This window comes from Pongo abelii, chromosome 10 (genome assembly GCF_028885655.2).
Source record: "Pongo abelii isolate AG06213 chromosome 10, NHGRI_mPonAbe1-v2.0_pri, whole genome shotgun sequence".
NCBI lineage: Eukaryota > Metazoa > Chordata > Mammalia > Primates > Hominidae > Pongo > Pongo abelii.
Window position 1 is genome coordinate 11,332,064 of NC_071995.2, and position 22,475 is coordinate 11,354,538.

Here is a 22,475-nt window from a genome sequence, read left to right on the forward strand (position 1 = left end):
AGCCTATGTGTGTCTCTGCACGTGAGATGGGTTTCCTGAATACAGCACACTGATGGGTCTTGAGTCTTTATCCAATTTGCCAGTCTGTGTCTTTTAATTGGAGCATTTAGTCCATTTACATTTAAAGTTAATGTTGTTAGGTGTGAATTTGATCCTGTCATTATGATGTTAGCTGCTTATTTTGCTCGTTAGTTGATTGAGTCTCTTCCTAGCCTCGACGGTGTTTACATTTTGGCATGATTTTGCAGTGGCTGGTACTGGTTGTGCCTTTCCATGTTTAGTGCTTCCTTCAGGAGCTCTTTTAGGGCAGGCCTGGTGGTGACAAAATCTCTCAGCATTTGCTTGTCTGTAAAGGATTTTATTTCTCCTTCACTTATGAAGCTTAGTTTGGCTGGATATGAAATTCTGGGTTGAAAATTCTTTTCTTTAAGAATGTTGAATATTGGCCCCCACTCTCTTCTGGCTTGTAGGGTTTCTGCCGAGAGATCAGCTGTTAGTCTGATGGGCTTCTCTTTGATGGTAACCCGACCTTTCTCTCTGGCTGCCCTTAACATTTTTTCCTTCATTTCAACTTTGGTGAATCTGACAATTATGTGTCTTGGAGTTGCTCTTCTTGAGGAGTATCTTTGTGGCATTCTCTGTATTTCCTGAATCTGAATGTTGGCCTGCCTTGCTAGATTGGGGAAGTTCTCCTGGATAATATCCTGCAGAGTGTTTTCCAACTTGTTTCCATTCTCCCCGTCACTTTCAGGTACACCAATCAGACGTAGATTTGGTCTTTTCACATAGTCCCACATTTCTTGGAGGCTTTGCTCGTTTCTTTTTATTCTTTTTTCTCTAAACTTCCCTTCTCACTTCATTTCATTCATTTCATCTTCCAGGGCTGGTACCCTTTCTTCCATTTGATCGCATCGTCTCCTGAGGCTTCTGCATTCTTCACGTAGTTCTCGAGCCTTGGTTTTCAGCTCCATCAGCTCCTTTAAGCACTTCTCTGTATTGGTTATTCTAGTTATACATTCTTCTAAATTTTTTTCAAAGTTGTCAACTTCTTTGCCTTTGGTTTGAATATCCTCCCATAGCCCAGAGTAATTTGATCATCTGAAGCCTTCTTCTCTCAGCTTGTCAAAGTCATTCTCCGTCCAGCTTTGTTCTGTTGCTGGTGAGGAACTGTGTTCCTTTGGAGGAGGAGAGGTACTCTGCTTTTTAGAGTTTCCAGTTTTTCTGCTCTGTTTTTCCCCCATCTTTGTGGTTTTATCTACTTTTGGTCTTTGATGATGGTGATGTACAGATGGGTTTTTGGTATGGATGTCCTTTCTGTTAGTTTTCCTTCTAACAGACAGGACCCTCAGCTGCAGGTCTGTTGGAGTACCTGGCCTGCCGTGTGAGGTGTCAGTCTGCCCCTGCTGGGGGGTGCCTCCCAGTTAGGCTGCTCTGGGGTCAGGGGTCAGGAACCCACTTGAGGAGGCAGTCTGCCCGTTCTCAGATCTCCAGCTGCGTGCTGGGAGAACCACTGCTCTCCTCAAAGGTGTCAGACAGGGACATTTAAGTCTGCAGAGGTGTACTGCTGTCTTTTTGTTTGTCTGTGCCCTGCCCCCAGAGATGGAGCCTACAGAGGCAGGCAGGCCTTCTTGAGCTGTGGTGGGCTCCACCCAGTTCAAGCTTCCTGGCTGCTTTGTTTACCTAAGCGAGCCTGGGCGATGGCGGGCGCCCCTCCCCCAGCCTCGCTGCCGACTTGCTGTTTGATCTCAGACTGCTGTGCTAGCAATCAGCCAGACTCTGTTGGCGTAGGACCCTCTGAGCCAGTTGCAGGCTATAATCTCCTGGGGCACCGTTTCCTAAGCCCGTGGGAAAAGCACAGTATTCGGGTGGGAGTGGCCCGATTTTCCAGGTGCCGTCTTCACCCCTGGAAAGGGAACTCCCTGGCCCCTTGCGCTTCCCAAGTGAGGCAATGCCTCGCCCCTGCTTCGGCTGGTGCACGGTGCACTCACCCACTGACCTGCGCCCACTGTCTGGCACTCCCTAGTGAGATGAACACGGTACCTCAGATGGAAATGCAGAAATCACCCGTCTTCTGCGACGCTCATGCTGGGAGCTGTAGACTGGAGCTGTTCCTATTCGGCCATCTTGGCTCCTCCCGATCCCACATTTTCTTAATCCAGTCTATGATTGTTGGACATTTGGATTGGCATACATATGTAACTAACCTGCACATCGTGCACACGTACCCTAAAACTTAGAGTATAATAATAATAATAATAATAAAAAGAAAACGTTACTTTCCCTGGGCCTGGTGGCTCGCGTCTGTAATTCCAGCCCTTTGAGAGGCCAAGGCGGGTGGATCACGAGGTCAGGAGATCAAGATCATCCTGGCTAACACGGTGAAACCCCGTCTCTACTAAAGCCCAATGCTCTTTTTTAGGGAAAAGAAATCTCAAGTATTCCTCAAACTATTACAGTTTGCAGAGGCAAAAGACATTGAAATCTTAGGACTCTTTGACTAAGTCACAAATAGAAAAATGAAAGACAAATGGAGGCTTGAGAGAGGCACCATCAAGAAGTGGGATTCTGAAACTCTGCCTCATTTCATGCCCTTCTCAAATGGGTGCCATGCTCATACACTCAGAAAGAAGATAGAATGTGGTACTTGTTGATGAGGAGGTGTCTAAGTTTCTCTTAGAAACTTCTGCATGTGAGTGAACCAAGCCTTTAACCAAATCCTTCTCACAGAGTGCATTTGCACCCCATTTCCATTGTTAGGATATCAGCCCTGGAAGAGTGCCTTGCAGGTAGGAGAGGGACCGTTGTGCCACAGTCTCAATGGAATTTTACAGTTACTAACACTACTGGAGGCTGATGAAAGTGAATCAAATCATTTCTTAATTACAGATCAACTCAGCACCTCCACAAGAAGCAATGAGTTCTCCTCAGTTCATGTTTGTATTTTTTATCTTCTTTCCCTGATATTAGAGATTTGATGCTATCTTCAGAGATCATTTTAATCCACTGAAAAAGGATTCCAAACTGAACGCATTCCAGATGTTGAGATTAGCCTATTTAGTCTAATATGGAAATTAAAACAACCACATTTCCTTCTGAGGTTTATCTTCTGTATTAGTCCGTTTTCGCATACCTGAAAAACACATACCTGAGACTAAGAAGAAAAAGAGATTTAATTGCACTTACAATTCCACGTGGCTGGGAGGCCTCAGAATCATGACAGGAGGCAAAAGGCACTTCTTACTTGGCAGTGGCAAGAGAAAATGAGGAGGAAGCAAAAGCAGAAGCCCTTGATAAACCCATCAGATCTCATGAGACTTATTCACTATCATGAGAATAGAATGGGAAAGACCGGCCCCATGATTCAATTACCTCCCCCTGGGTCCCTCCCACAACACGTGGGAATTCTAAGAGATACAATTCAAGTTGACATTTGGGTGGGGGACACAGACACACCATATCACCTTCCAAGCTCAATTGCCTGGATTTTTAATAACCTAGTAGACATAGATAAATAAGGCATTTCCCTTGAGTTTTCAAATTTCTTCCTTCCTGTCTCTCTAGGATGCGGATTCCACTCCAATCCAAGGAATATTATCTAAGGGAGAGCTGGAAGAAAAGCTATCAGATTTTTGTTGCATAGAATATACAATTCATTTTAAGACTCCAAAGCTTAGGGAAGCTGAATCAGGAAGTCCCAGCCTTAATACTTCACCTCACCCTTGGCATTTTCGGAGGCCCCTTATGAGGAACACGCAGTAAAATGGGTAGCTGGACACTGTGTATCATCTCATTTAAAGCACAAGGACAGAGAAGTTAGGGAATTACATCCCAAAGAAATTGGATCACACCCTCAAGGTCACAGTGATAAGTGAGAAAGGATGGGGCTGATTTTCTGAGTACTAATTCTCTTGTTTCTCCTAGTAACTCCTGTTGTTGTTTTTCTTTAATTTAGAAAATGAAGCAAATTCCTCATTAGCTGTGACTATCACAGTGCTATCCACCACTTTCTAAGATTATTCTGAGCTTTTGAACACCTACTACTACAAAATAGGAGATTGCATAATTGTAGAAAACTAGAGATACATAGGATGTGTGCCCAGATAAGGGGAAAAAGCAAGGCATTGATCCTGGCTGAGTGGAAGGAATTGTATAAGGAAGGGAGAGGGGCATTTCTTAGCTGTACCCCATTTCATATAGGCTCAATAAATATTCGTTTGAGTTGAATTTTGAGAGTGGTTTTTATTTTATGAGGGAAGAGTTGCTTAGTTGCTTTGTATTAATACCCATAGTAATTTTATTTCTCTCTAATACTTTACAAACAGACACCAACACTTTAGAGGGGCCACAGGAAAGCATGAAATGAATCTTGGAAAGTACATCAGTTTTCATGTTGCTGCAATAACACATTACCATAAACTTAGTGGCTTAAATAGACATAAATATTACCTTAGAGTTTTGTAGCTCAGATGTCTGAAATGAGTCTCATTGGGTTAAATCCACGTGTCAAGGCTGAGTCCCTTTCTGGGGACTCGAGAGAAGAATCTCATGTTCTTGCCCATGTTTCTTGGCGCTCTTCCACTTTCAAAGCCAGCAATGGCCAGTTGAGCCTCAGATCACATTGTATCACATCACATCACCCTGGCACTAACTCTCCTGCCTCCCTCTTCCACATTTAAGGACCTTTGATTTACATTGAGTCCTTGGATAATCCAGGATAATTTCTCCATATTCAGGTCAATTGATTAGCAAACTTAATTCTCCTTTGCCATGTAAGTTAACATATTCACGTTCTAGGAACTAGGAAGTATGTATCTTTGGGAGGCCATTATTCTTCATAGCACACCCAGGATGGAGATTTTACTCCTCTCAACCTGGTTTGGTTCAGTGGGGAGTAGGAGAAAGTTACCTGGCATTTTTTAGGTTTACACTAGGTATTTTCAAATAGGTATATATGAGTTTGTGTAAAATTAGTTAGTAGTGGAAGTATTCATATTTTGTAGTATGTGTATGCAATAATATAAATAACAACTGAAATGGCAGAAATTACTCTGAGGCTCCCTGATTTTGTAAGTTGGGGGCAATGAATATTTCAAAGTGGTGTGAGGACTTGGAGTAGGGAGGTATGAATTCTAGTTGTACTTATGCCATTTACTTTGGTTAATCATTCTAAGCCCCAGCTTCCCCTTGGAAAATGAGTCAGTTATACCAAATCAATTTGAAAGTTCTTTTTTGATTTTTAATATATTTCAACAAATAATATACCAATGTTTGGAGTCATGAACTTCTAAAATTATTAACCCATTAGTTTGTCTCAGGGAGAAATATTCTGATTATGATTATAATGAGTTTTATACCAGAGCACATCGAATGTTATTATTATTTTTTTTTTCTGGCTGCATCTAGCCTCTTGTTTTAAGGCTTTTCTTCTAAATAGAAAGTAGTTCCAAGGCGGTGAAACCCCGTCTCTACTAAAAATCCAAAAAAAAATTTAGCCGGGCATGGTGGTGGGCGCCTGTAGTCCCAGCTACTCAGGAGGCTGAGGCAGGAGAATGGCGTGAACCTGGGAGGCAGAGCTTGCAGTGAGCCGAGATAGCGCCACTGCACTCCGCCCTGGGTGAAAGAGCGAGACTCCATCTCAAAAACAAAAAAAGAATTCCATTTTGGTTTATCTATAGTATTTTTGAGTGTATCTCTTTGTACAGATATTTTTAGTGCATGCTGTTATTTTATATCCCACCTATACAACTTGTCACAGCCTAATAGGTTCAACATTTTACCACTTTTGAGTGAAGTACAGAAATCTTATCCCCTGTGTCTCCCTTTACCCTCCTCTATAATATGATTGCCTTATTTATCTGTATGCACATAGAACCATATAAGATAATGTTATGTAATTTTTACTTCAACTGTCAAACATATTCAGAAAACTGAAGAGAATAAAAAGATGCATTTAATTTACCCATATTTTCCTTTTTGCATTGTTCTTTCTTTCTTCTTAAGTTTCAAGTTCCTTTTCTGGCCATGTCCTTTCTGTTTAAAGAACTTCCTTTAGCCATGTTTTAAGGTAGAGCTGCTGATGATATATATATATAAGTTTTTACTTATCGAATTCTTTATTTCCATTTCATTCCTAAAAGACAAATGGTCCCCTTTTAAAAATGAGGATTTATAGTTCTTTTATTTCAGCACTTTAAAAATGTGGCACTTCCTTATGGCTTTCATGTGCTTCTGATGATATTTTCTTCTTTCATTTGTATTATTCACCTGCCCTTATATATAAGTTAATTCCTCTATCTACTTTTTTTACTTGTCAGATGTTTGACTATGATATATATTGGTGTGGATTTCATTGTGTTTACCTTGGTTGGCATTAAGGATTAAACTTTTGTGTGCCACAAATGCATACATTTAAATCTCAATCCCCAGTGTAAAAAAAAAAGTCCTTAGTGTGACGGTATTTGGAGGTAATTAGGTTTAAATTAGATCACAAGGATGGAGCCCTCATGTTGGAGTTAGTACCCTTATAAAAAGAGGTGAAGACAAGTGATTCTGTTTTTGTCATGTGAGGATACAAGGAGAAGACGTCCTTCTGTAATCCAGAAGATGGCCCTCATCAGAACCCAACCATGTTGACATCATGACTGGGACTTCCTGCTTCCAGACCTGAGAGAATTAAATTTGTGTTGTTTGTAAGCTACCCAGTTTATGTTAAGGCAGCCGAAAGTGACTAAGGCAGTGGGGGTTTGCATGATTTTTGAAATCTGTAGGTTTATGTCTTTTGACTAATTTGGAAAGTATTACCCTTACCTCCTTGAGTTCTTTTCCAGGCCTGCTCTATTTCTCCTTTTCTTCTGGGACTCAGATGACGTATTAGGTCTTTTGCTGTAATTCTACAAGTCCTGAGGCTCTGTTAATTTTTTTCCTATGTTTTCTCTGTTGTTCAGATTGGGTTATATCTGTTGTGCTTCATGTTGTTTTTTTATCAGGTTTTTGATTACTTAAGAAAAGCAAGTCTTCTTAATATTTAAAGAGATACGTTTTTTCTCAACCTTTAAATTTCTCTATTTGCTGTTAAAAATCTTTTTTCACATTAGTATTGTTAGCAGTGAACTCTGATGCTATTTATTCAAGTGTTCTTAACCTTTCTACATTTTTGACAACTTTCTCAAAATTAGATTTTAAGTTAAGTCTTTTTCGCTTGGGATTGTTGTAGCTATGTGCTACATTTTATTTCCTATACATTTTAAAATAGCTTATTCAAATCCTGTGAAAAATGACATAGGTAATTTAACAGGAATAACATTGAATCTGTAGATTGCTTTGAGAAGTACGAACACTTAATGATATTGATTCTTTCCATCCATGAGCATGAAATGCTTTTCCGTTTGTTTTTTTGTCTGTGATTTCTTTCAGCAGTGTTTTGTAGATTTTTTTTTGAGGAGGTCTTCTACCTCTTTGGATAGACATGTTTCTAGATATTTCTTTTGTGTGTAGCTATTGAAAATGGAATTACATTCTTGATTTGGTTCTCAGCTTGAATATTATTGGTATCTAGAAATTCTACTGAATTTTGTATGGTTTTGTATCCTGAGACTTCCCTGCAGTTGTTAGATCTACGAGTCTTTTGGTGGACTCTTTGGGTCTTCTAGGTATAGAATTATATTGTCAGTGAAGAGAGATAATTCAACTTCCTCTTTTCCTATTTGGATGCCTTTTATTTCTTTTAAAAAAAGTTTCATTTTTAATTTGTGTGGGTATATAGTGGTGTATATATTTATGGGGTCCATGAAATGTTTTGACATAGGCATACAATAAGTAATAATCACATCATGGAATATGGAGTATCCATCCCCTCAAGCATTTATCCTTTGTGTTACACACAATCCAATTATACACTTTTAGTTATTTTAAAATGTACAATTAAATTATTATTGACTATATTCACCCTGTTGTGTTATAAATTATTAGGTCTTATTCATTCTAACTAATTTTTTATATTCATTAACCATTTATACCTTTCCCCAACACCCCACTATGTTTCCCAGCCTCTGGTATCTATCCTTCTACTTTCTATCTCCATGAGTCCATGAGTCGAATTGTTTTAATTAATTTAATTTTTAGATACCACAAATAAATGAGAACATGCTATGTTTGTCTTTCTGTGTCTGTCTTATTTTACTTAACCTAATGACCTCCAGTTCCATTCATATTGTTGCAAATGACAGGATCTGATTCTTTTTTATGGCCAAATTGTACTCTATTGTGTATATGTACCACATTTTCTTTATCCATTCATCTGTTGAGGAACACTTACGTTGCTTCCAAATCTTGGCTATTGTGAACAGTGCTGTGACAAATATGGTAGTGCAGATATCTCTGGAACACTGATTTCCTTTCTTTTGGGTATATACCTAGGAGTGGGATTGCTGGATCATATAATAGTTCTATTCTTAGCTTTTTGAGGAACCTCCAAAGTGTTCTCTGTAGTAGCTGCACTGGTTTACATTTCTACCAACAGAGTACAAGTGTTCCCTTTTCTCCACATTCTTGCCAAATTTCATTATTGCCTATCTCTTAGATATAGGCCATTTTAACTGATATGAGATGATACCTTATTGTAGTTTTGATTTACATTTATCTGATGATCAAAAAGGTTGAGCATATTTTCACATGCCTGTTTGCCATTTGTACGTCTTCTTTTGAGAAATGTCCATTCAAATATTTTGCCTATTTTTAATTGAATTGTTAGATATTTTCCTATTGATTTATTTGAGTTCCTTATATATTCCAGTTATTAATCTTTTTTCAGATGGGTAGTTTGCGAATATTTTCTCCCATTCTGCTGGTTGTCTCTTCACTTTGTCAAGTTTTCACTTTGCTGTGCAGAAGAATTTAACTTAATGTGATCCCATTTGTCCATTTTTTGCATTGTTTGCCTGTGCTTGTGAAGTATGACAAAAGAAATCTTTGCCCAGTCCAGTGTCCTGGAGAGTTTCCCCAATGTTTTCTTGTGGTAGTTTCATAGTTTGAGGTCTTAGATTTAAGTATTTAATCCATTTTGATTTATGTTATGGTAATAGATGGAGGTCTAGTTTCATTCTTCTTCATACAGATATCTAGTTTTCCCAGCACCATTTATTGAAGAAACTGTCCTTTCTCCAATGTATGTCCTTGGTATCTTTGTTGAAAATGAGTTCACTGTAGGTGTGTGGGTTTGTTTCTCGGTTCTTCATTCTGTTCCATTGGTCTACATGTCTGTTTTTATGCCAGTACCATGCTGTTTTGGTTACGATAGCTGTGTAGCATACTTTGAAATCAGGTAATGTGATTCCTCCTGTTTTGTTCTCTTTGCTTAGGATTATTTTGGCTATTCTGTGTCTTTTGTGGTTCTATATGAACGTTAGGATTTTTTTCCATTTCTGTGAAGAATGTTATTGGTATTTTAATTGGAATTACATTGAAACTATAGATTGCTTTTGGTAGTATGGGTATTTTAGTGATATTGATTCTCTCAATCCATGAATGTGGCATATCTTTCCATTTTTTTGTGTGTCCTTTCAATTTCTTGCATTATTATTTTATAGTTTTCATTATAAAAATATTTCACTTCTTTGGTCGAGCTTATTTCTAGGCATCTTATTTTATTTGTAGCTTTCGTGAATGGGATTCCTTTCTTGATGTTTCTTGCAGAATGTTTGTTGTTGTTTTCATATAGAAATGCTACTGATTTTTGCATGTCGATTTTATATCCTTCAAATTTACTGACTTTTTAATATCAGTTTTAATAGCTTTTTCAGGGAGGCTTTATATTTTTTCAAATGTAAGATCATATCATCTGTAAACAAAGACAATTTGATATTTTCCTTTCCAATTTGGATTCCCTTCATTTTTTCTCTAGTCTGAATGTTCTAGCTAGGACTTCCAGTATTATGTTGAATAATAGTGGTGAAAGTGGGCATCTTCCTCATATTCTAGATCTTCGAAGAAAGGCTTTCAGTTTTTCCCTATTCATTATAATGCTAGCTGTGTGTCTGTCATATATAACTTTTATTGTTTTGAAGTATGTTTCTTCTATCTCCAGTTTTTTTATGGCTTTTATCATGAAGGGATGTTGAGTTTATCAAATGCTTTTTCAAAATCAATTGAAATGATCATATGGTTTATGACCTTCATTCTGTTGATGTAATATATACATTGATTAATTTGCATATGCTATACAAACCTTGCATCTCTGGGATCATCCCACTTGGTAATGATGAAGGTTTTTTTTTTTTTTTTTAACATGTTGTTGAATTCTATTGGCTGAGTTCAACAAATGGAATTCAATGACATATTGAATTGTATTCAATATGTTGTTGAGGATTTTGCATTAAGGCATGCTTTTTGTTGAGAATTTTTACTTCAATCTTCATCAGGAATATTGGCCTCTTTTTTTTTATGTGTCTTTGTAGTTTTGGTACCACGGTAATACTGGCCTTATAGCCAGAATGAATTTTGAAGCATTCTGTACTCCTCTATTTTTTAAAATATTTTGAGTATCAGTTCTTCTTTAAATGTTTGGTTAAATTCAGCAGTGAAGCCATCAGGTTCTGGGCGTTTCTTACTGAAATATTTTTTATTATGGCTTTGATTTCTTTACTTGTCACTGGTCTATTCAGGTTTTGGATTTCTATATAGTTCAATCTTGGCAAGTTTTATTTGTCCAGGAATCTATCCATTTTCTCTAGGTTTTCCAATATATTAGCATGTAGTTGCTCATAGAAGTGTCTAACAATTCTTTGTATTTCTGCGGTACTGGTTGTAATATTAGTTTCCTTTTTTATTTATGATTTTATTTATTTGAGTCTTTTCTCTTGCTTTCCTAATTAGTCTTTCCAGGAGTTTGCTAATTTGGTTTATCTTTTCAAAAAGTCAACTTGTTGTTTCATTCATCTTTTGTATTTTTTAATTTCAATTTTATTTATTTCTGCTCTGATATTTATCTTCTATTAACTTTGAGTGTGGTTTGCTGTTACTTTTCTAGTTCTTTAAGATGCATCATCAAGTTGCCTATTTGGAGTTTTTCTACTTTTTTAATGGAAGTGCTTCTTGCTATAAACTTTCCTCTTCATATTGTTTCTGCCATATTGCATAGGTTTTGATATATTATTTCCATTGTCATTTGTTTTATGACTTAAAAAAAATTCCTTTTAAATTTATTTATGACCCACTGGTAATTCCAGAGCATACAGTTCAAATTCCATGTGTTTATATAGTTCCAAGTTTCCTTCTGTTATTGATTTTACTTTTATTCCATTATGGTCAGATAAGATAGTTGACATGATTTCAATCTAAATTTTTTTTAATTTATTATTTGAGACTCTTTTTGTGTCCTAACATATTGTCAGTCCTATAGAATGTTTCATGTGCTCATGAAAAGCACCTGTATTCTGCAGCAGTTGGGTGAGATGTTCTGTAAAGTTTATGAGGTCAAATAATAAGAGCCGTATATGACAAACTCACAGCGAATATCATACTGAATGGGCAAAAGCTGGAACATTCCTCCTTGAAAACCAGCACAAAAAAGGATGCCCTCTGTCACCACTCCTATTCAACATAGCATTGGAAGCTCTGGCCAGGCAGTCAGGCGAGAGAAAGAAACAAAGCGTATTCAAATAGCAAAAGAGGAAGTCAAACTATCTTTACAGATGATATGATCCTATATTTAGAAAACCCCATCGTCGCAGCCCAAAAGCTTCATAAGTGGATAAGCAACTTCAGCAGAGTCTCAGGACACAAAATCAATATGCAAAAATTGCTAACGTTCCTATATACCAGCAATAGGCAAACAGAGAGCCAAATCATAAATGAACTCCCATTCACAATTGCCAAAAAATAATAAAATACCTTGGAATACAGCTAACAAGGGAAGCAAAGGACCTCTTCAAGGAGAACTACAAACCACCACTCAAAGAAACCAGAGTCGACAAAAACAAATAGAAAGACATTCCATGCTCATGTATAAGAAGAATCAATATTGTGAAAATGGCCATGCCAAAAGCAATTTATAGATACAATGCTATTCCCATTAAACTACATTGACATTCTTCATAGAATTAATATATATATTTATATATGTAAATGTAAATATATATATATATTATAAAGTTCATATGGAACTAAAAAAGAGCCCAAATAGCCAGGTCAATCCTAAGCAAAAAGAACAAAGCTGGAGGCATCATGCTACTCAACTTCAAACTATACAAGGCTGCAGTAACCGAAACAGCATGGTACTGGTACAAGAACAGAAACATAGACCAATAGAACAGAATTGAGAACCCAAAAATAAGACCACACACATGCAACCATCTGATCTTTGACAGACCTGACAAAAGCAAGAAATGGGGAAAGGATTCCCTGTTTAATAAATTGTGCTGGGATAACTGGCTAGCTATACGCAGAAAATGGAAACTGTACCCGTCCCGTACATCTTGTACAAAAATTAACTCAAAATGGATTAAAGACTTAAATATAAAACCCAAAACTATAAAAACCCTAGAAGAAAATCTAGGCAATACCATTAAGGACATAGGCAAAAGCAAATATTTCATGATGAAGACACCAAAAGCAATTGCAACAAAAGCAAAAACTGACAAATGGGATCTGATTAAACTAAACAGCTTCTGCACAGCAAAAGAAACTATCATCAGAGTGAACAGACAACCTACAGAATGGGAGAACATTTTTGGAATCTACTCATCTGACAAAGGTCTAACATCTGGTATCTATAAGGTACTTAAAAAAATTTGCAGGAAAAAAAAACACATTAAAATGTGGACAAAGGACATGAAGAGACACTTTTCAAAAGAAGACATACATGCAGCCAACAAACATATTTAAAAAAGCTCAGCATCACTGATCATTAGGGAAATGCAAATCAAAAACACCATGAGATACCATCTCACAGCAGTCAGAACGGCTATTATTAAAAAGTAAAAAAATAAAAGATGCTGGCGAGGTTGTGGACAAAAAGGAATGCTTTTACACTGTTGGTGGAAGTGTAAATTAGTTCAAACATTGTGGAAGACAGTGTGGTGATTCCTCAAGATCTACAGAAATACCATTTGACTCAGCAATCTCATTACTGGGTATATGCTCTAAAGAAAGGAAATTATTCTGTTATAAAGATACATGCACGCATATGTTCATCGCAGCACTATTCACAATAGGAAAGACATGGAATACCTAAATGCCCATCATTGACAGACTGGTTCAAGAAAATGTGGTACATGTACACCATCAAATACTATGCAGCCACGAAAAGGAATGAGATCATGTCCTTTGCAGGGACATGGATGGAGCTGGAAGCCATTAACCTCAGTACTTTAATGCAGGAACAGAAAACCAAACACCGCGTGTTCTCACTTATAAGTGGGAACTTAACGATGAGAACACATGGACACAGGGAAGGGAACAACACACACTGCGGCGTGTTGGAGGGTGGGGGCTGAGAGGAGGGAGAGCATCAGGAAAACAGCTAATGGTTGATGGGCTTAATACCTAGATGATGGGATGATCTGTGCAGCAAACCACTATGGCACACATTTACCCATGTAACAAACCTGCACATCCCTGAACTTAAAAGTTGGAAATTTTTTTAATGTCTGTGAGGCCCTTTTTGTCTATGTACAGTTTAAATCCTGTATTTATTTCCTGATTTTCTGTCTAGATCATGTTACTGATAATGAGAATGAAGTGTTGAAGTCCTGAATGTTGTATTTGAGTCTATCTTTCCTTTTTTATCTAACAATATTTGCTTTATATATATATGGATGCTCTGGTGTTCAGTGCATGTATATTTACAATTGTAATATTCCCTTTCTAGATCTCTTTATTATTATACTTCTGTAGGCTTTTTTTATTCTTTATTCTTTTTTCTGTCTGCTTGTCTTAGGTTCTTCTTTTTGCAGCTGTTAACTTGTAGTCTATTTTGTCTGATGTAAATATAATATTTATTTCTTTCTTTTTCTCCCTTTTTATTGATTCTATCAGTGAGTTTTACAGTTTTGCATGTCTTTATTATGGGTTTAATCATCTTTTTACTTTTACATGTAACACTGCTTTGAGTATTTTTTTTTTTGTAATGCCTATCTACTGGTGATTTATTTTCATAGTTTTTGCTTGTCTGTGTAAGATTTTATTTCTCCTTCATTTCTGAAGTACAGTTTTGCTCAGCATAGTATGCTTGGATGGTAGGGTTTCTTTCTCTGTATATTTTTAATATATCATCCCATTCTCTTCTGGCCTGTAAGATTTCTGCTGAGAAATATGTTATTAGTCTTAAGGGGATTCCTTTATATGTAACCTGAAACTTTTTTCTTTCTGTTTTTAAAAGGCTCAGAAGGGCCTATTTGGGCTTAATATATTTGGGGTTCTTTGAGCTTTCTGTACCTGAATATCCATCTGTTTTCCAAGACTTGGGAATTTTTCTACTATTATTTCATTAAATATATTTTCCTTACCTTTGCCCTTCTCTTTTCCTTATAGGAATGCCCATAATATGAACGTTTGTTTACTTAATGGCATCACATAAATTCTGTAGACTTTATTCATTCTTTATTCTGTTTTTTTCTTGTCTGCATGTCTTATTTCAAAATACCTATCTTCAAGTTTAAAAACTCTTTCTTCTGCTTGGTCTACTCCATTGTTGAAGCTCTCAATTATATTTTTTATTTATTTCTTGAATTATTTAGCTTTAGGATTTCTGTTTGATTCTTTGCTCAACTCTTTGTTGTATTAGTTATTCAAATCATGAATTGTCCTGATTTCATTGAAATGTATACCTGTGCTCTCTTGTTATCTCATTGAATTTCCTTAATGTTATTATTTTGATATATTTTTCTGGCATTTTATATATTTCCTTATAATTGGAGTCTCTTACTGGAGAATTATCATTTTTTGAAAGATATGTATATATGTTTCAAATATATACATATATACATATATGAAAGATATGTTTTTCATGGTTAATGGGTTTCTACCTTAATTTCTATGCATCCATTGGAAAAGTTGCCTCTTCCAATTTTATGGAGTATGTTTCACAGAGAATGACTTATTTGTATGAGTGTACCTTGGGGTGTCTGTTTGGTATGGTGCATTGGCCCTGACTAGTAGTCACTACTAGTCACTACCAGGTGATAGTAGTTAGCGTATCGTTTCTTCAGCTGTAATCCACACTAGTGGTGTCTGCAAGTTTTTCTATGGCCTAGGCTAAGAGAGTTCATGGCAAAAATAGCATGGCTTTGCCATGGGTGAGCTTATCGTACTGTTTCTCAAGTCAGGTTTCTGACTGTAGTAATTACCAAAAAAACTAATATTCTTTGAATGTTAACAGGAAAGTAATTTCCCTGGAGGTTTTATCTTTCAAACTAATGCTCTTATTTCTAGATGTCACTGCCATTTATCATGAAAAGCCCATGACTGGAATACCCGATAAAACCAAAGATTTTCATATTTAATTTTATTCTTGGTCTTTGATTTTTCTCAGGAGTTGTTCTAGGACAGACTCAAGAATAGGGACTCATATACTCTGCTCCAGTTTTATACCCTTCTTTTATAGGAGCCTCACATCACATCACATCACACCATACCACATCACATCACCATGGCACTGACTCTTTAATCTCTTTCACATTTAAGGACCTCTTAATTACTTTGGCCTCAACTAGATAATCCAGGATAATCTCTCTATATTAATGTTAATTGGCTAGCAACAATAATCCCCTTTGCCATGTAATTTAACATAGTGACTGGTTCCAGGGATTAGGAAGCATGCATGCGTGGGAGGCCATTATTCTTCATATTACAGACAGGATAAATATCTTACTCCTCTACACCTGGTTTGGTTCAGTGTGTGTGGTGGAGGGCAGAGGGAGATACAGTTAGCAAAGGTTTTGTTATGGTTACATTATATTTTTGCAAAAGAGTATGTATGATTTTGTATAAAATTATTTTGATATTACATATATTTGTACTTGCAGGCAGGTATATGCAAATAGTGTAAATGACAAGCAAACATGTCAAAAATTTACTTTTAGTTTCCCTGCATTTGTAAGGTGGGGATGATGAATACTTCAGAGTTGTGTGTAGACTTGAGAGTGGAGAAGATATGGATTCTAGTTCTAACTATGTTACTTACTGAGGCTAATGACATCAACCTCATCTTCCTCTTGAAAAATTAGTCAGTTAACCAAATTAAATTGAGAGCATCTTTTGACTTTTTAATACATTTCAACAAATAATACATCAATGTTTGGAATCATTAGGTTACAGAATTCTTAGCTCATTAGCTTGTCTCAGAAAGAAAATTTTAATTTACTATTATTTTTTGTACAACATGTAATAAATTCCTGACTCATATGACAAACTTGTTTTCAAGAATATCAGATTTTATGTTTCTTTATCCTGGCTTGATAAAACCCATTGTCTCAGGACTTTTCTTTTAAATAGAAAAGTAGTCTGAAGGCTGGTCCTGATTTATTTTAAGACTGTAGTATTTCTCTTCTGCCAGTTAATGTTTTCACTTTTTCTTTCTATTTTCTTTTTATATCCAATACATTTCAGTATGAAATTTTGTGATGGGTCACTAGTCTGATGTGCACAATTTAGCCAGGAATAAATATTAGTGGATTCAAAATAGGCACGCAAACTGTCTGTCCAGATTTTTTAAGTGTTGTTGGTTTTTTTCTTTTATTTTGTTTTCAAATTTCAACTGATGAATCAAAGTAGCTGCCTAGAGAATAATGAGGTGGGTGCCAAACCTGGGTTTGTTGAAGGAGTTATAGCACCTGTGCCATGCTATAACTTAGATAAGTGACCTTATCTAAGCCCATGGCTTCAAATGCCACTGAAACTGGTGAATTTATCGTTTAGGAATGGAAGGGCTATAAAGATATTTGATGAAAGAAAACTAAGAAGATTTGTCACCAGAATGTCTACCTTTTAAAAGGGGGCTAAAGAAAATTCTCTAGCCAAGAAAAATAAATTAAAAAAGAAAGTTTAAAACACCAAGATTAAAGAAAACACAATGGAAAGGGAAAAAACGAATAAATTCATCTTCCTTTTCTTCTTCAGTTTGGTAAATGTATTTGACAGTTGCAGTTACAATTACGACATTATCAGCTGTGATTGTAAACTTGATTTCAGTGGCATTTGAAGCCATGCACTTAGACAAGGTCACTTAGGAATAGTGTAGATATCAGGACAAGTAAGACCTCTGGGACAGCCATGTGGGAACTTGACATAGCAAGCAAATGATGGGGAGCCCCACCCAGTGACTGTCTTCACACTAGCAGCTCTCAGTGAAGGCTTCTGTATTAGGTCATTCTTGTGTTGCCATAAAGAAACAGAGGGCCCCTGCAAGGTGGCTCACACCTGTAATCCCAGCACTTTGAGAGGCAGAGGCGGGCGGATCACGGGGTCAGGAGATTGAGACCATCCTGGTCAACACGGTGAAACCCCGTCTCTACTAAAAATACAAAAAATTAGCCGGGCGTGGTGGCAGGTTCCTGTAGTCCAGCTGCTCAGGAGGCTGAGGCAGGAGAATCACTTGAAGCCGGGAGGTGGAGGTTGCAGTGAGACGAGATCGCGCCACTGCACTCCAGCCTGATGACAGAGAGAGACTCCATCTCAAAAAAAAAATAAAAAAATAAAAAATAAAGGTAATTAATAAAAGAGATTTAATTAGCTCATAGTTCTGCAGGGTGTACAGGCATGGCACTAGTATCTGGTTAGCTTCTGATGAGGCCTCTGGAAGCTTACAGTCATGGCAAGAGGCAAAGGGGGAGGAGGCATGTCACATGGTGAGAGTGGGAGCAAGCAGGGGAGGCGCCACACACGTTCAAACAACCAGATCTTGCATGAACTCAGAGCAAGAACTCGCTAATCACCGAGAGAACGGTGTTAAACCAGGAGTGTCCAATCTTTTGGCTTCCCTAGGCCACATTGGAAGAAAAAGAATTGTCCTGGGCCATACAAAAAATATACTAACGATGGGTGATGAGCTAAAAAAAATTGCCAAAAAACTCAATGTTTTAAGAAAGTTTGTGAATTTGTATTGGGCCATATTCAAAGCCATTCTGGGCTGCATGCAGACTGCTGGCCATGGGTTGGACAAGCTTCTGCTACACCATTCATGAGGAATCTGCCCCCTGATCCAATCACCTCCTACCAGGTCCTATCACCAACATCGGGAATCACATTTCAACATGAGGTTTTCAGGGGACAAACATCCAAACCATATCAGCTTCCCTGTGCCAAGCATGGATGAAGCTGAGAGCTTTATACGGGTTACTTACAAAATATACATGTTTTATACAATAATATTAATAGTACAAAATAATTACTTTGTACCAAAAATTAATTGTACAAAATATTAATTAAAATATTTAACATAACATTTGTACAATGTATATAAAAATGTAAATATCCCATAAAATTTGATAATAGCATATGCTATTTTATTTCTATAATATAGACACTCTTCAATACTCAGCAACTTTGTTCACATTAGACCACTTTTATTTGTAATTATTGATACGTTGGGTCACAAACCTGCCATTTTACTTTGTGATTTCTGCTTATCTGTTTTTTTTTCTTTTTTTGTCATTGTTGTTTTGTATGTCTTGCTTCCATGTGTGTTACTTTAATTTTCTTTTTTTAGAATTCCATTGAGGTTTATCTGTGGTATTTTTGAGTATATCTCTGTGTGCAGACATCTTAGTGGATGCTGTAGGTTTTACATCACATGTAATAACTTATCATGGTTTAATAGGGTCAAAATTTTAGTACTTTGAAAGATGTATGGAAACCTCATTCCTTGATTCCCTGTATGTCTCTTTACCCTCCTCTGTTCCTTATATAGTTGTCTTAAATATTTATCTATATACACTTAAAATTGCATCTGATAATGTCATAATTTTAACTTCAGCTGTCAAATAAATTTACCAAACTGAAGAGGAAAAGGAAGATGAAGTTATCCATTTTTTCCCTTTCCATTGTGTTTTCTTTAATTTTGGTGTTTTAAAGTTTCGTTTTTAATCTTTTTTTATTTTTCCTGGATAGAGAATTTTCTTGAGCCCCTTTTTAAAAGGTAGACCTTCTGGTGACAAATCCTCTCAGTTTTCTTTCATCAAATGTCTTTATAGCCCTTCCATTCCTAAAAGATAAATACACCAGGTATAAAAACCAGAATCGAAAGTTATTTTATTTCATCACATAGACAGTGTTGTGCCACTTTTCTATGGCTTTCATCTGTTTCTGATGTTTCCTGCTTCCATTTGTATTGTTTTCTCTCCTATAGATGAGCTATTTCCTCTAGCTGCTTTCAAAATTTGTTCTTTCTTTTAATTTTCAGATATTTGACCATGGTATACCTTAGTTTGGATTCTTTGTGTTTGTCTTGGTTAGTTTTATGCACTGAAAGTTTGGGTCCCCTCAAAATTCATATGTAGACATCCTAAATTCAATTGTGATGTTATTTGGAGGTTAGGCCTTTGGGAGGTAATTAGGGTAAGATTAAGTCATGGGGGTGGGGCCCTCATGTTGAGATCAGAGGCCTTATTTAAAAAAAAAGAGAAAGAGAGAGGGAGAAGGAGACAAGAGATGTCTTTTTCTTCTCTCCAACATGTGAGGATACAATGAGATGATGTCCATCTACAGCCAAAAAATGTCTTCAGCAGAATTCAACTATGCTGGTATACTGATCATGGTCTTCCAGCCTCTAGTATTGTGCACAACACATTTCTGTTTTTATAAACCACCCATTCTATGGTATTCTGATACAGTAGCCTAAAATGGCTAAGAGATTTTGGGTTTGCTTGAATTTAGAAATCTGTGGGTTTTTGCCTATTGCCAAATTAAGGAAGTTTTCAGTCTTTGAGACCTTTCTCAAAGTTGCCCATTTCTTCTGTCCTTCTGGGACTCTGATAACACAAAAATTAGGCCTTCAGTTATAATACTACAGGTCCCTGAGGCTGTGTTTATAGTTTTTTCCTGCTTATCTTCTTGAATTTTTTATGTGGTTATTGTAAGTTTCAGTTCTAAAATTTCCATTCAGTTCTTTCATATATTTTAATTTCTTGGCTGAGATTATTTTTCAACTTTGTTTCATATATGTTTGTAAGTAATATACTGGAAGCATTTTTATGATGACTGCTTTAAAATCTTTTCTGAATAATTCTAACATCTTTGTCATTTTTGTTCTGGAATCTTCTAATTATCTTTTACATTCAAGTTGAGATTTTTCCTGGTTCTTGGTATACCAAATGATTTCTAAATGAACCAGGACATTTTAGGCATTATGAGACTCTAGAACTTATTTACCCCTTCTGTCTTAGCTAGCTTCCTCAGATACTACTCCAGCAAGGCAAGGGAGTGAGGGAGGGACACTGCATTACTGCCAGGTGATGGTAGAAATAAAGATTTCCTCTCAATCTCTGTTGACACCTAGGCAGGGGAATGTTCCTCATTACTGCTGGCTGGAGGGTGGATTCTGGGTCGCCACTAGGCCTCCACTGATAGCCTGTCTCGGAGGCGGAAGTGACTTGTTACTGTTTCCCACGTGGCCTCCACAAGCACCACCTGGTATGGAAAGGAGGGTGCTTCTTCATTGCTGCTTTTAGAGTAGATCCAGCTCCCCATTTGCTCTCCAGTCATATCAAGGTGTGGAAGGAGAGTAAGGGGCTTATTACCACAAGCTAGGGGATGAAAGTTCCAACTTCTGCTATTCTGAGATACTATTCTGGAGGAGGGTTGGGACACTTTGTCACAGCCTGGTAGGTGTGAAGATCTAAAGATCTAAGCTCTTCACTTGAGGTAATAGTGTTTTCTGTGGTACTTGACTACAGTAGAGTGGTTATTGTCAAAATGTTTTCTGCTTTGGTAGACTATTTCCTTGACCTTTGCCTAAAATAATAGGCTTTTGTTGGGAAATTCTCATATGTGCCTGTTAGTATTTCTATGTTGATGGCATTTTCAGCTAAAAGTCTGCAAATTATAAAGCAAAAAAGAAAACTTAGAGGATTCATCACTATACAATTTATTGAGTCCCTACCACATCTGCCTTGGTCTCTCCAGGTCTGAGTTTTCATATATTTTATATATAATGTTCAGGGTTCATAGTTTTTCTTAGTAGAAGGAATAGGGCAAAATACATTTACTCCATTTTTCTGGAAGCAGAAATTGGTTTACTTTCTGTAAGAAAGCAGCCGGTGAATTTCTGTCTAAACTATCTGCCTTTTCAAGAGGAACTGGGCTTTACTTCCCAGATTAACATCTGAGCAACAATAGACCTACAGGTGGCATTACTCTCTGTATAGGTAGAGAAGAGGCTGAATATTAAATGTTAAAGAGCAGAATCGTTGGAATTTAAATGAAGAAGGAGACTTAGTTTTTATTCACATTAACCAACCACCTGATGACATGCAACAGTGCATTTGTTCATCAACATACCTTTTAGATGGCCTTTCTGCTTCTTTTTTGAATGGCTTTAATGCTAAAGAAAGCAAGTGTTTATCAAATAATCTATTTTTTAGATAACTCATTATTAGAAGTTAATTCATTATTAGAAAGATAATTTATTATTAGAAGGTAATTCATTATTAGAAAGAACAAAACAAGTCTTTTCTAATAAAAGAATAAATAAATTTAAATGTATTGAACTTTTATTGTTGTATATCACATAGGGTAATTTTATATACACGTTGCATTTTACAAGACTTAAATCGTGTAATTTTATATACATCATGTAGGGTAATTTTATATACATTTTATAAGGTAATTTTATATACATTATGCATTTAATTCTTGTAAGTAGCCCTCTGCCTTAGCCAGTTCGAGCTGCTATTAACAAAATATCTTATCTTGGGTAATTTATAAATAATATAAATGTATTTCTCATAGCTCTGGAGGCTGGAAAGTTGAAGATTGAGATGGTACCAGATTTGGGGTTGAGTGAGAGCCCATTCCAAACAGACAATTTCTCCTGGCTTCTCTCTCATGAGGCAGAAGTGTGGAAGAAGGATGAACATTGAGTCCTTACATGTCAAAAGAGATGGAACAGCTTAGCAGCCTTTGGGAGCCTCTTTTTATAGGGAAATTGATCCCATTCATGAAACTAGGGTCCACATGACTTAGTCACTTCCACCAAAGACTCCATCTCTTAATACCATTACATAGGGAATTAAGTTTCAACATAAATTTATTTTGTAGAGACATAAACATTCAAACTATAGCATTCTGTCCCTGGTCATCCCTGTGAATATATGGTCTCACACACTAAGTACATTTATTTCATCCCCCAAATCCCAAAGTCTTAACTCATTCCAGCATCCACTGTAAAATCTAAATCCAAAGTCTCATCTGAATATCATCAAAATCAGATATGGTATGGCCAATTTTCTAATATTGAACCATCTTTAACATCCTCATCCTCTTTC